This window comes from Megalobrama amblycephala, unplaced genomic scaffold, assembly GCF_018812025.1.
Source record: "Megalobrama amblycephala isolate DHTTF-2021 unplaced genomic scaffold, ASM1881202v1 scaffold253, whole genome shotgun sequence".
In the NCBI taxonomy this organism is placed as follows: Eukaryota; Metazoa; Chordata; class Actinopteri; order Cypriniformes; family Xenocyprididae; genus Megalobrama; species Megalobrama amblycephala.
Genome location: NW_025953340.1, coordinates 1,468,605 through 1,482,700, shown reverse-complemented (window position 1 = coordinate 1,482,700; position 14,096 = coordinate 1,468,605).

Below are 14,096 nucleotides of genomic sequence, written 5' to 3'. Positions count from 1 at the left end.
TACCCTTCAAAGATTCACAGCTGCAGGATAAAAAGAAAAAGATCTTTTAGAAAAAGTATTTTAACATGTGGACCTAAGCACTCAAATATTATTTGGATTATGAAATGAACCTGTGATGAGATCAGGACTCTCATCCAAACTCATCTGTTAAAGGGGTCCTAAAATACTCCTTTTGCATGGCATCTATCTGAAACATGCTAGCAATGAGAACCCTAGCAACCACCCAGAATGCCCTAGAAACACCTTAACAACCATTTAGCAACACCCTAGCAAATTAGCTGCTGCTCCCCAGCCCTTTTCCAGAAGTGTTTCCTCAGATACTCTGCCAACAACTAATAAAACATCAGCTTGTTTTCTTTGGAACTTAAAGCTGTTATACCAGAACTGTTTTGCAAAACTAATAGAAACAGTTTTCAAAAGGACTCAGGACACAAATGTTAAACTATGTGGAGAATCACTGTCTGTTGTCAAAAGATCCATAAACAATGTATCTGAAATTACAGGATATAGATTTCCATGAAATTGTTTCAAGTCCCAGAATTAACACTGGTGATTTTTTATTAAAGCGTCTACGTTCACAAACCACTGTCAATTTTAACATGAAAGCAAGCACTACTATACTGTATGTGTGATTTGGCATGACAGCCAAAACATATAATAAATAACAACTGCCTTACCTAATGCAGCATAGGCCTGGTTGCAGAATCAAAACGGCTGCTTCTGAAATTAGTGAGGGTATTTCTCTTCCTTTTCTATATGATGATTACTGTGTCAGTCATCGCAGTTTAAAGAGTGAATCCTGCATTTATATGTAGATGGGACTATGTATTGAAATATGCATGTGGCCGCTTGTAGAGCATGGAAAACAAGTTTTATCCAAATTCTGAATATTAATTATTATATATCGCCTAAACAGTGTACAATTGCTACCTTTATAATCACTAAAAAGCTGTCACTCATTCATTGAACGCAATCTCACAAAGTTATGTAATATTAATCAGTGAAGATAACCACAAAATGAATCTCTTATTTACATAAAGTCTACACTCTGTTAGAGAAGATTTTCAAGCTTTCAGAACTCTGCACTGGACAACTCGAATGGTGAGTGAATTCTAACTTAAACACCTGTGATTGGCCGTTGTGTTCAAGAAATCAGCAAACATGCCTGTGATTGGCTACATTGCTCACCGATGTGTTGGAAATTAAATTATTTGGCGTTCTCCAGAGCGCAAACACAGATATTTTGGATCATTTGCCAACTATTTTTCCTCTAATAATATGATATTATTATGAAGAAAACAGATCCTAGACCAGCAGTTATGAATAGCTTTTCCCTCTAAAAGCAATCAGAAGCAGCAGCAGGCAGTGTGTAGTGAAGCAAGACTCAGGCAGGGATCCATTAGCAAGCTTTATTGAAAGTGACCGTGGATTACAGGCAGGGTCAAACAGGAACAAACAGGAACAGCAAGGGACAGCAAGAATCGTAGTCAGGGTACAGGCAGTAGATCGAGGCAGGCAGATATCATTCACATTCCAGGAAACAATACACAGTCCAAAGGTATGCAGCAGAGAATCGTAAACGGGTAAACAGACAGGATTGGTAACAGACAGGCAGACAGGATATAAATGCTCGGAATTGCAACACAGGTTAACAAGTAATGAGGTGGTGTGTGTGTGTGTGTCTTAAATAGATGTGTGTGAGTCTTTAATAGATAATTAAAGACTCACACACATCTATTTAATAGATAGATAATCTATTTAATTTAATAGATAATGAGCTTCAGCTGTATGTGGCAATTGGTGATTGGTGTGGAGTGTGTGCATGTGCTTCCGGAAGGCGCGTCCTTGCGACGTAAATGGCATGGCCAGCTGCACGTGCTGAAGTCAGTGGAGGATCGTTCACACTGGATAACAATCCTCTCCGCTCTCGGACGGGTCTCGAGACGTGACGTGGCTCTGGGCGATCAGCGGAGACGTGACGTGACTTTGCTCATGAAGATTAACGGTGGCTTGACTTTGCTCATAAAGATCAACTGTGACTTGACTTTGCTCATGAAGATCAACTGGGACATGGACTGGTGTTGTTGTGATGGTGGCCATTTCTGACGCAGCCATGCACACTTACTAGACCTGACATCTCATTCTAGTGCAGGGGTCTCAAACTCAATTTACCTGGGGGCCGCTGGAGGTAGAGTCTGGGTCAGGCTGGGCCGCATCAAGTATTCCACAAAAAAGGAGCACAACTGATCCAATCATCTCAGTCTTTATTATTAACAGTTCTTCAACATTAACGTTTCTTCCAAACATGAACTGTTCCTCTGAATTTGAACATTCCTTTCTGAACGTTTTTTCATGAACATGAACGGTTCTTCGGAACATAGGCTTCTCTTGCCTACTTCTTGCTGCCTGAGACCTGGCAGCACTTCCTCTCACACAGCTGAGGGAGGAAACAGTTGAAACCCTCAGTATGGCTTGAAGATGCTTATCAGTAAGTCTGGACCTGTACTTTGACTTATTGAAGTTCATGGTGGAGAAGAGCTTTTCACATAGATAGGTGCTAACAAAAAGGCACATGGTCCGCTTGAACATCTTGGAGAGCTCAGGGAAGGTGGGTGGCAATTCTCTCAAAAACTGTACAAGCTTGTCTGTGTTTCCACTCACCTCCCTGAACTTGACTTTGAGTTCAGAATTGCACTGCAGGTCAATGAGCTCCATTTGAAGTACAGAAGGAGCATCTTGCACATCAAAGGAGAAGGGGTCAGCAAAAATTTGAAAAGTGGCTCTGTGTGTCTTGAAGTCTACAAACCTTCGATCAAATTCCTCCTGTAGCTTCATAATGGCATCAGCATACTTCTCACCACTGAATGGTGTGCCCACATCCATGAGTGCCTTGCATGCAGGGAAATGGCAGAGGTTTGTCTGAGAGACCTGGGCTTTCCATAACACAAGTTTTGTGGAGAATGCTCTCACATTGTCATAGGCAGCACTGACAAGCTGCCCCTGGCCTTGTAACTTCTTGTTCAGTACATTCAGTTCCTGTGTGATGTCAACAAGAAAAGCAAAGTCCATGAGCCATTTGGAATCACTTAACAGAGGAACAGCCATCCCATCCTTCTCCATGAAGGCTTTCACTTCTGCACGCAACTCAAAAAACCTCTTCTAGACGTTTCCCCTACTGAGCCAACGTACCTCTGTGAAGTAGAGCACATTCTCATATTCTGACTCTATTTCCTTCAAAAAGGCGTGGAACTGCCGGTGCTTTAAGCCCCTAGATCTGATATGGTTGATGCATTTTACAACAACAAAGGGCCTGCTGATGGATAATGCAGTGCAGAGCAATGGCCTCCTCCACATTCTCCTCTTCCAGTTTTCTTTGAACAAGTGCCACCAGTCCATTTTTCCTTCCTGTCATTGGTGGCGCTCCATCGGTTGTTATTCCAGCAAACCTCTTCCATGGCAAACCGGCATCCTCAATAGCACCACACAGCAGGCGGAATATATCCTGAGCGGTGGTCTGACCATGCATTGGAATCACAGCGAGCAACTCCTCGATCACTTCAAAATTGTCGTTAACACCACGGACATATACTGCGAGCTGCGCAGTGTCAGTGTTGTCCGTGCTCTCATCAAGAGCGACAGAGTATGCACAAAAATGTTTGGCTTTCTCACAAAGTTGAACATATATGTCTTCTGACAGGTCAGAAATGCGCTCTGCCACTGTGTTAGCTGAAAGGCTGATTTTGCTAAACTGATCATTCTTTTCTGGACAGACTTTACTTGCAGCTAGTAACAAACACCTTTTGATGAACTTGCCTTCCTTGAACGGCTTTCCGGCCTTAGCAATAATCTCACTCACCGTGTAGCTAGCTTCGACTGCTGCTTCATTCTCTTTTTTTGCTTTCTTAAATAACTCTTATTACCTCAATAGACATTTTTTAAGATTGGAAACCCGGTACTTTCTCTCATCTCCCTGATATTTTGTATACTCCTCAGCATGGCTAGTTGAGTAATGACGTCTGATGTTATATTCCTTATACACCGCAACTTTCTCTGTACATATGAGACACGTAGGGGTGCCCCTGTGCTCAACAAAAAAATATTCCGTCTCCCACTTTTCCTGAAATTGCCTGTGCTCGTCACCAACCTTTCTCTTCACAGCACGTTTTGAGAGCGACATGACTGGAACTGGGTGATAGCATATATTTTCTGTTCACTTGGTGTGTCACGTTTCAACAGGTGATGGGTCGTTTGCGAATGAACCGGCTGGTAGGTGAACGTTGTGAGCTGGCTCGCATATCTGAAGAGCCGACTCTTTAAAAAAAAAAATCATCATGTAATAATGAAATAATTAATAATTTTAATTTTATTTAAAATAATATACTAATTCAAAGAACAATAATAAAAAAAATTATATAGGCCTAAAGGTTGTCTGATCAGCCTCACGTTCTGTTCCTGTCAATCCCGCGGCGTCAACCAGTTATACTGCATGAGCCAACTGTTACGGTACACAGGAGGCAGACACAGATGTAAACAGGTAACTTGACGTTTATTGACACCAGTAGAGCAAGGAACATGAAACAGGTAAGTAGAGATGAATCAATGGATGTTTAGATGATAGATATGGAGATAGTTAATGTCCTTTTTCTTTCAGATGCGGAGATCTGTGCTCTTTATGGTGCTGCTGATGAGTGCGGTGATGAGGTGCAGGTGGCGGTGATGAGTACTCAGGCGATGGTGTGCGCTGTGATTGATTGATGTTGAAACCTGACGTGTCTGTGACAGTACCCCCCCCCTCCACGGCCCGCTCCTGAGGGCCGAGGACCCTGACGCCGTGGTGGTCGTCCTCTTCCCCGCGGTGCCGGTCTGTCAGGGTGACTGTCGTGGAAAGTTTGAAGTAAGTTGGGATCAAGGATGTCGTTTCTTGGAACTTTGCTTTCCATACCCTGGAGATGAACTGAGGTCCTCTGTCTGATACAATGTCCTCTGGTATTCCGAAATACCTGAACACGTGGTTGAAGAGCATTTCTGCGGTCTCCATGGCAGTGGGCAATCCTCGTAGTGGAATGAGACGACAAGATTTGGAGAAACGGTCTATGATGATTAGGATGCAGGTATTTCCATCAGAGACGGGGAGGTCAGTTATGAAGTCCACTCCTAGGTGTGACCATGGTCGGTTGGGAACGGGCAGAGGAAGGAGTTTCCCAGCTGGCAGATGACGAGGACTCTTGGAGATGGCGCACTCCCTACAGCCCTGCACGTACCTTCTGACATCAGCTGCCATCCCTGGCCACAAGAAGCGTTCTTTCAGCAACGAGAGGGTTTCATTGACCCCCGGGTGACCAGTGCCTAGTGACGTGTGAGCGGAGTGGATGGTGGGAGTGCGTCGTGTCCGGGTGATGTAGAGCAAGCCAGGGGGACAGCGCGGCGGAGGGTTTGTGGAGGCATTGGAGGAGGGAATGGTCTCCTCTGACCAAGTGATGGGGCTTACAATGAGTGAGCTCAGGATGATTGGCTCGGGTTCTTCAGTCTTTTCTTCGGAAGCATGGAGACGGGAGAGAGCGTCAGCTTTAGTGTTCTTCGAGCCAGGTTGGTAGGAGATGGTGTAGTTGAATCGGGAGAAGAACATGGCCCATCGGGCTTGTCTTGGGTTTAACCTTTTGGCGGAACAAAGATACTCCAGGTTTTTGTGGTCTGTTAGAACCAGGAACGCATGTTTGGCTCCCTCCAACCAATGCCTCCACTCTTCCAAGGCAAGCTTCACAGCGAGGAGTTCTCTGTCACCGATGGAGTAGTTGACTTCCGCCGGGCTGAGCTTGCGGGAGAAGAAGGCACATGGATGGAGTCTACTTGGCGTCCCCTGCTGCTGCGACAACACCGCTCCCACTCCGGTGGTAGAGGCGTCCAGCTCTGCGATGAAGGGCTGTTCTGGATCGGGGTGAACGAGTAAGGGAGCGGTGGTGAAGGCTTCCTTGAGGCGATTAAAGGCGTTGGTGGCTGCTGGGTTCCAGGACAGAGACTTGGGCTTATTTCGGAGAAGGCTGGTGAGTGGATGGGTGATGGAACTGTAGTCTTTGATGAATCGACGGTAGAAATGTGAGAATCCAAGGAAGCGCTGCAACTCTTTTATGGTAGTGGGTTCTGGCCAGTTGGTAATGGATTCCACCTTCCTCTCGTCCATCCGGATGCCACTGTGATCAATGATGTATCCAAGGAATGAGACGGTAGGTTGATGGAATGAACACTTTTCTGCTTTGAGGAATAGGTGGAACTGGCGAAGACGGGTGAGGACCTCCGCAACGTGTCGGCGATGTTCGGCCTGGCTCCGGGAGTAGATGAGTATGTCGTCGATGTAGACTAGGACGAAGTGATGGAGAAACTCCCGGAGCACCTCGTGTATGAAGTCCTGGAATACGGAGGGGGCGTTGACCAGGCCATACGGCATAACAAGGTACTCATAGTGACCAGTAGGAGTAATGAAGGCGGTCTTCCACTCATCCCCCTCACGTATCCGGATGAGGTTGTACGCACTGCGGAGGTCCAGTTTCGTGAACACAGTGGCACCACGGAGATGTTCCACGGCCGCTGGGACGAGAGGAAGGGGATATCTGAACTTGACAGTGATCTTATTGAGAGAGCGATAGTCTATACATGGCCGCAAGCCTCCGTCCTTTTTAGCCACAAAGAAGAAACTGGAAGTAGCAGGGGAAGTAGACGGCCGGATGTATCCTTGAGCCAGGGCCTCCTTGATGTAATCCTCCATGGCCTTCTCCTCCGGGATGGATAGTGGGTATATCTTACCCCTCGGCACTGGTTCACCCAGAAGCAGGTCGATGGCACAGTCCCATGGCCGGTGTGGAGGCAGCTTGGAAGCCCTCGCTGACATCGCTGAAGGGGGCGTAACACTTAGGGATGTCGATGGAGCGTTGTTCAACTGGACTCTCGATGGATGTTGCACAGAGGGAGAGATCAGAAGATGGAGAAGATGGCACAGGAAGTTCAGTCAGACAGCGAGAGAAACAGGTGTCGCCCCACTTCAGGATTTCGCCCATCTTCCAGGAGATGGTCGGGTTGTGCTGCTCCAACCAGGGGCGCCCTAGGACCACGTCAGCGGTGGAGTCCTCCAGAACCAGCAGATGTAATTTCTCTTGATGTAATAAGCCAACTTGAAGCTTGAGGGGTCCTGCAACGGTACGGACGTGCTTACGGCTGAGAGGCTTGCCTGTTATTGAGTTGATCTGGTAGACCACAATATAAGCATAGGTTCAGGGTCAGCCGACGATGGCGCTCAGCGGGAGATAAACGTGAGTTTTCAACATCCATAGGCTCGTTGGCTGGTTCTGGGGAGCTGACGGGTTCGGACCGGCAGAGGAGTGTGTTGGAGAGTGACTGGTCCTGGTGCTCTTGGAGACACGCCTGCATACGAGTGGCACAGCGGATTGATAGCTGGATGAACTTCTCGAGGCCGATGGAATCCTCGTATGCAGCGAGATGCAGCCGTACCCGAGGTTCCAATCCTTGACGAAATGTGGTAATTAGAGCTTGTTCGTTCCATCCGTTAACTCCAGCAAGCGTCCTGAATTGCAAAGCATAGTCGTAAATAGACATTGATCCCTGTTTTAAATTGTAGAGTTTCTCACCAGCTGACGAATCTGTAATCGGTTTCCCGAACACCTCCCGGAAGTGGGAAATAAACGCAGGATAGGACTGCGTCACTGCACCACGTTGTGACCAGATGGAATCGGCCCACTTCAATGCTTTGCCGTTTAACTGAGAGATGAGAAAGACGATTTTGGAAGTGTCGTTCAGGTACAGGTGCGGCTGCATCTCCAGGACCAGTTCGCATTGCAGCAGGACGCATTGTGTACCTCGTCACACACAGTAGACGAGGTACACAAGGGAAGGAGGCACGCTGGAGACAGGTAAGTATGGAGCGGGGAGTCCTTGAGGTAAGCATAAACATGAGTAGATGCGAACGAGACCGGACATGGAGTGCTGTGTGTGTGTGCTCTTTATGGTGCTGCTGATGAGTGCGGTGATGAGGTGCAGGTGGCGGTGATCAGTACTCAGGAGATGGTGTGCGCTGTGATTGGTTGATGTTGGAACCTGACGTGTCTGTGACATCAACTCACACAAAGTGTAATTTCTGAATGCAAATATCTCATAAACTAAAAATAAGGTCAGCATTGTGTGTGTGTGTGTGTGTGTGTGTGTGTGTGTGTGCTAGTTATTATACATAACTAGTGACATGCATAACATGCATGCTGGTTATAACATGGAAGAGAAAAAAAGAGGGATCAGTTTAATTTATTTTCCTTTAATATGGGTTCCATTATGTTGTTCAGATTCAGATTGTATTTGTTTTGAATGTTGTTTCTATACATTAAAAAGTTGTAATTTAAATGCAAATGTTTAATAGTATTCTTTTTTCATAACAAATCAATGCATTTTTAAAGATATTGTGAGACATTGTGAGTATGAGTTCATTTAATAATTTAATTAGAATTGTTTTCACACCTGTCATAGTCAAAGTCATAGTTAAAACATTTATTTTTTAAAGAGCCATTTGTGAGCTAAAAGAGCCGGGTCTTTTCAGCGAGCTGAGTCAAACGAGCAGGCTCACGAAAAAGAGCCGGAATGTGTTGGCTTGACAACCGTTGACAACAAACGCCGCCGAAAGCTGTCACGAGATCTATGGTAGCCCATAAGTGATAACAAAATAAAACAAAAGTGCGGTGAGCGCGGCATACGCAACGACTCAGCAAAAAGATGCGTTTCAGAATAACTCGCGGGCCGCACTAACACTAAACTTTGATGTCAAGTGGGGGGCCACAAAATGAGGCCCGCGGGCCGCGAGTTTGAGACCCCTGTTCTAGTGTTTAATTGCTGAAGAGAACACTAGCCTACAAGCCTCAGAAGGACTAGACCAGAAAGGACGCAGTCTCAGTAGGATGCAGCCTTCTGTTTGAAAAACACACTAAAGGGGGGTGCACACTGTGCGAATTTGGACACAATTTGGTCGTCTGAGACAAATTTTGCAAATCCTAAAAGATTCCTTTAATCCCAGGCAAAAATCTAGTCTTTGATCGCTAGTTTGACATGTTCACAGACAGCGGGTTAATGATCGTTGCGATCAAATTTGACCTCCGCCGAAATTCTGGCAGTGTCAGAAGATTTGGCACACAATCCTCCAGTGTGACTTCTCCTACAATGAACGTCAAATTGTGTTTGTTTTTTCAAGATAAGCCGTGATCAAAATTGTCTTTGTTAGCCACCATTTCAGTCCCGTGTGTAATGCAGCTCACAGACACCGAACGCGTGTGAGTTGATGACGTAAAAATTTTATTTACATGTCCGTTTTTAACTGTCGTACAGTCTGAATAAATGACAGCTGAGATCCCACAGTGTGACATGAGGATCATGAATGTACAGTCTGACAAGTAACAATCGTAAAGGACTGTTATAAATCACACAGTGTGCACCCGGATTTAGTTTGTATTAATCAGTTCCTGTTTTCCTTTGTTTAGTTTTCCCGCTACTCCTTTGTTGTCATGGTTACTATTTTTTTTTACTGTAACCACTTACAAGCAAGCAAACAAACAACAAACAAGTTACATAATCAATTCACTGAATATCAGAACATATGATCATCCATAGCAAATAACCAACAGAGATCACAATAAAACAAACTGACAAAAAAAAAAAAATCAAATAATAAATAAATAAACAAAATAATATATGTTCAAAAAATTAGATAAATCAACTTGAGGGCTTTCTTGTTTTTTGTTTTTTTACCAATTCTAAAGATTTGCACAAGAGTTTAACCTCAATTATCCACTGGTTAATTCTTGTGTTTTCAGTGTTCTTTGTCCATTCTCGTTAATGCTACGTGATGTCTGTTTGTCTGCCTGCCTTCTGCTATTCCTACTACGTATGTACCATGACAATTACAAATTTTTTATATTTTTACTTGTATCATTAAAAAGATACAAAGATTTTATTTTATAAAGTTGTTCATTTTAAGCTTTAATAAAAATACCAGCTGATAGGTTCCCTGGCAGGATCAGAGTTTTTCCTTGAGAAAAATTAGCATGTATGTACTGTACCTGATATTTATCCAAATGAATCGATATTGAATCAAGATCAGAATCAAATCACAAGCTTATGAACTGAAATGGCAAAATGCGTGTCAAGCACTAATAAAAACAGCAGCCACTAGTCCTTTTGCATTGTGACATGTTTTCACCAAACTTAATGAAATTCCAAATGTCTAGATCAATGTGAATGGATACATGGCACTTTTAAATCTATATATGTAAGTATTTTATAAAGTAGTATTTACTAACCATGAATGATGACGATGTGGATCTTTGTTGTTCCTCCACTGAACTTGAACTGTCTTGAGCAACTCCTTACAGGACTGTGTTTTTATAAAGGAATGTGTCGGGCGAAGGTTTTTTCACAACTTAAACCTGTTAGACCAGAACTTTCTCAGAAAACTAATAGAACCAGTTTTGAAGAACTGTGGAGAATCACTGTCTGTTGTCAAAAGACCCACACACAGACATCACTGAAATATATTAATATATACAAAAAGCATCTTGAAAAAGCATGTGAAACTGCACCGGACAAATGCTCTGTCCGCTCTTCACAATTGTTTTGGGTACACTCAGGATAATGTGGACGGGGGTTAATTGTTGAATGTCACACTGATAACCACCGATGCTGAAGGACATAATACATCTGATGTTCAATGATGTTGCACATGCAAAGTTAAAAACGGTGTGGAGATGCAACTTTGAACCCAATTGTAAAGTTTCACCAAAATGCAGTGTACATGTGAGTTTAAACAGGAGTTTTTTCTGTTTATTCAGTGGATCTTCATCCTTAAAAGCACTGAAGTTGTCGTGGATGCCATTATGTTTAACATCTTCTGCAGTGAACATAGTAAGGACAGTAATTTTGAGCCATATAGTTGTCCAAACTCAGTGAAAAGTAGTCACAGAATATCATTGGCATAGTCAATGTGAACTCCAGTTAGGCTGTTATCACACAAGAAAAAACAGCATAAAGTGTTTGTACATCTTATCTGAGTGGATCTTTCAGCATAACACATTTCAGGCGAGGTGGATCTCAAACAAGTCTAATGATTGTATAGGTAATGTGCCACATCTACATCAGTGTAGGATATTGGATTTCACATGCGAAAGCAGCTGTTATTTATTCATTTATTTTTATAGTTAAAAACATCTAAAAAGTAAATTCACATCATTATATCTAGCGTTATATTTCCCTGGCAAAAAATTACTGGCATTTTTAACACAGAACATCTGATAAAAAAAAAAAATGTATGATGTATATTTTGTGACAGAACTTACCAAACATCCAAACAATGCTGTGTATGTGCTTGTATGATGGTATTTTTACCACATGAGAATGTGTAAGAGTCAAAACAGCGACAGGAATCCCTCCGTCACACACACAAAGATCTGCAGTGAGGAGAAGTGGTTCTGACGCCTGTACTGAACTGTGATGGGCAACATCGCCACTATGATGAGAATAAAACGGTATCCTTGAGCATTCAGACCTTTGTAGGATCTCATCTTGTGACATCACATCCTGTTTTTGTTTGTTTAGATGTCTTTAGTCCATGTTGCGCTCATATTTCAGTTGAACCACACCAGAGTTCAACCATCTTTTCAGCGCTCTCTGTCCACTTGTTTGGTGCAACATTCATGTTTTGTAGACTACATCCATGAAATTTCCACTACAAGTTAGGATAACAATAATTAGTGCTGCAATTACTGTCCCCTACCTGAACAAAAGTATCTTACAGTTTATTCACCTCCGGGCAAGAAATGACTCAGCAAAAGATCAGAGTGAGTGTATGTGCTTGTGAAGAGGTTCTGCCATATGCTTTACAGAGCTGTGTAATCCTTGTAAATGTAGTAGTTTTGATATTCTGGGTTATTCTTGCAGGAATGTTCTCATAATTTCTCCCATGCTTAACTGTAAAATATGACAACCATGAATGAGCAAATAATAAAAAATACAGGTTTAGACTGTAAAAGTAATCATTTTAATGCTCACCAACTTGTAACAGTTCTGAAAAGCTGTTTCATGTCGTATGATGTAATGTTTCTCCTCATCTCAAGGGGGATCTAGGGAGGTTTCTGAAGGAAATGCTATCCTTTTATGAGAGACGAGTAAGACTGTTTAGAGAGGTATTGGCATGGCTTTGAGTGTTTGCTCAACTTGGTGATGCATGAGACCATATTATGAGGAACCTCTTTGGTTCTACAGCTCAGTGTAAGTTTTGAATATATTTTGTAATTCTATGTTTGTTTTCTGTGTTCAATTGCATATTTAGATTTTTGTTTGCATATTTGTTCAGAGGGTTTTCTTTCAGCCTCATTTGTCAAACAACGACACTTCATCTGGACTATATGATTATTTGGACTGATGTTTTGTAATGGTTTGGGACACTGTATATTGAACTTTTGTGGATTTCCATTGAACTGTTGAAATGTGGTGTAAGATACTCACTTCTGACCTGACTGTGTGGGAGTTGTGAGAAATGGACTTTATTTCTGATTGAACTCAACATGTTGTGGTTGGGTTGAAATGCTCTAACAAGATGTGAATTTTCTTTTCTTTGAATTTAATGTTTCGTTGATATTGTTGCTGTTTGGTGTGTCTACTCTTTAAACATATTCTTCTCTGCTCTTGGATGAATGGATCCCCTTATATGTGGCTAAATTTAGAATGTTACAAAATTTGTGTAAAATTGACAGCAGTAAGAATAACGAAAAGCACAACATTAAGTGCAGTACAGGCGGGTATTCCAGAAAGCAGGTTATGTGACATACCTGGGTATGTTTAAGAGTAAGTAAGCGGATAACCTCAATTTTCGGTTCCAAAAACAGAGGTAACTTTTAGGGTATATAGGAAGCCATAGCAACTTGCTCTCTGAACATAACCTGCTCCGGAGCAGGTTATGTTCAATGGTTAGTTAGCTTAAGAGGAATTCAGATGCGTGTTATATTATCAATATGGTTATATTAATGTATCTAAATTTGTTATATAGTTACAGTTATATACACAATGAATGTTCATGAATGTTAAAGAGCACAAAACAAATATTACTTTGGCCTGATGCTGCAACTCCTCAAACAAAACCTACAAAAACTGTGGAGACTGAACTACTGCCTTCTACAGGCTGAAAACATGCCATTTTCTGATTCCCAAGTATATGCTTTTACCTGAGATTTCTTCAAACCCCCTTTTTTTGCATTATAAAAACAGCCTGCAGATCTCCTCTCAGGAAGGCTTTGGACTCAGAAGTGGGCAAACAATTTTCCATGGCTGGAAAACAGTGATAAAATATATAAATGTTACATAATTCATTTCTCATTAAAGTATTTAAAAGCCAAAAAAAAAACAAAAACAAAAAAACTCCTTTAGTTCATATAATATATAATATACTTATTAAGACTCATTAAGACCTATACTGCATTATAAAAACAGTTATAGTTAAATTTACATTAATTACATTTATAATTACTTATAAGGCAGGCAATTGCTTTTTCAATGCACATGCTCATAATCCATTACACACTTTATAAGTATTAATTAGTTACAATGACTGTTTAGTAATTCAAATATATTTCTTTCAAATAATTGAATATATTGTTATTAATAGCTGTGTTGTGCTCTTATAAATACTCATTGTGAGTGATAATACAGTTATGGCCTGAAGTAAAGTGAAAACATGCAATTTTCCTCAAGCAAATGTTAAGAAATCTTGAAGATGATGTGCTCAATATACATTTTAAGTTGTTTATTTGTAAATGTAACAAATGAACAATAATTCCTGCAATAAAATAATGAAAAAAAAAAAACAAATTATTAATACAAACAGTTACATGTTACATGCTAGCAAAACACTGCAACAATATTGAAATATATTTATTGAATAGTAATACTTATAAATAAGTATACATGGGGCTATAATTCATAATAAGCATGTGCTTCATAGAAAGTGTTATCAAAACTCATACCTGGTGCGTACGTTAACAGTGCGCATGCGTGAGTCTGCG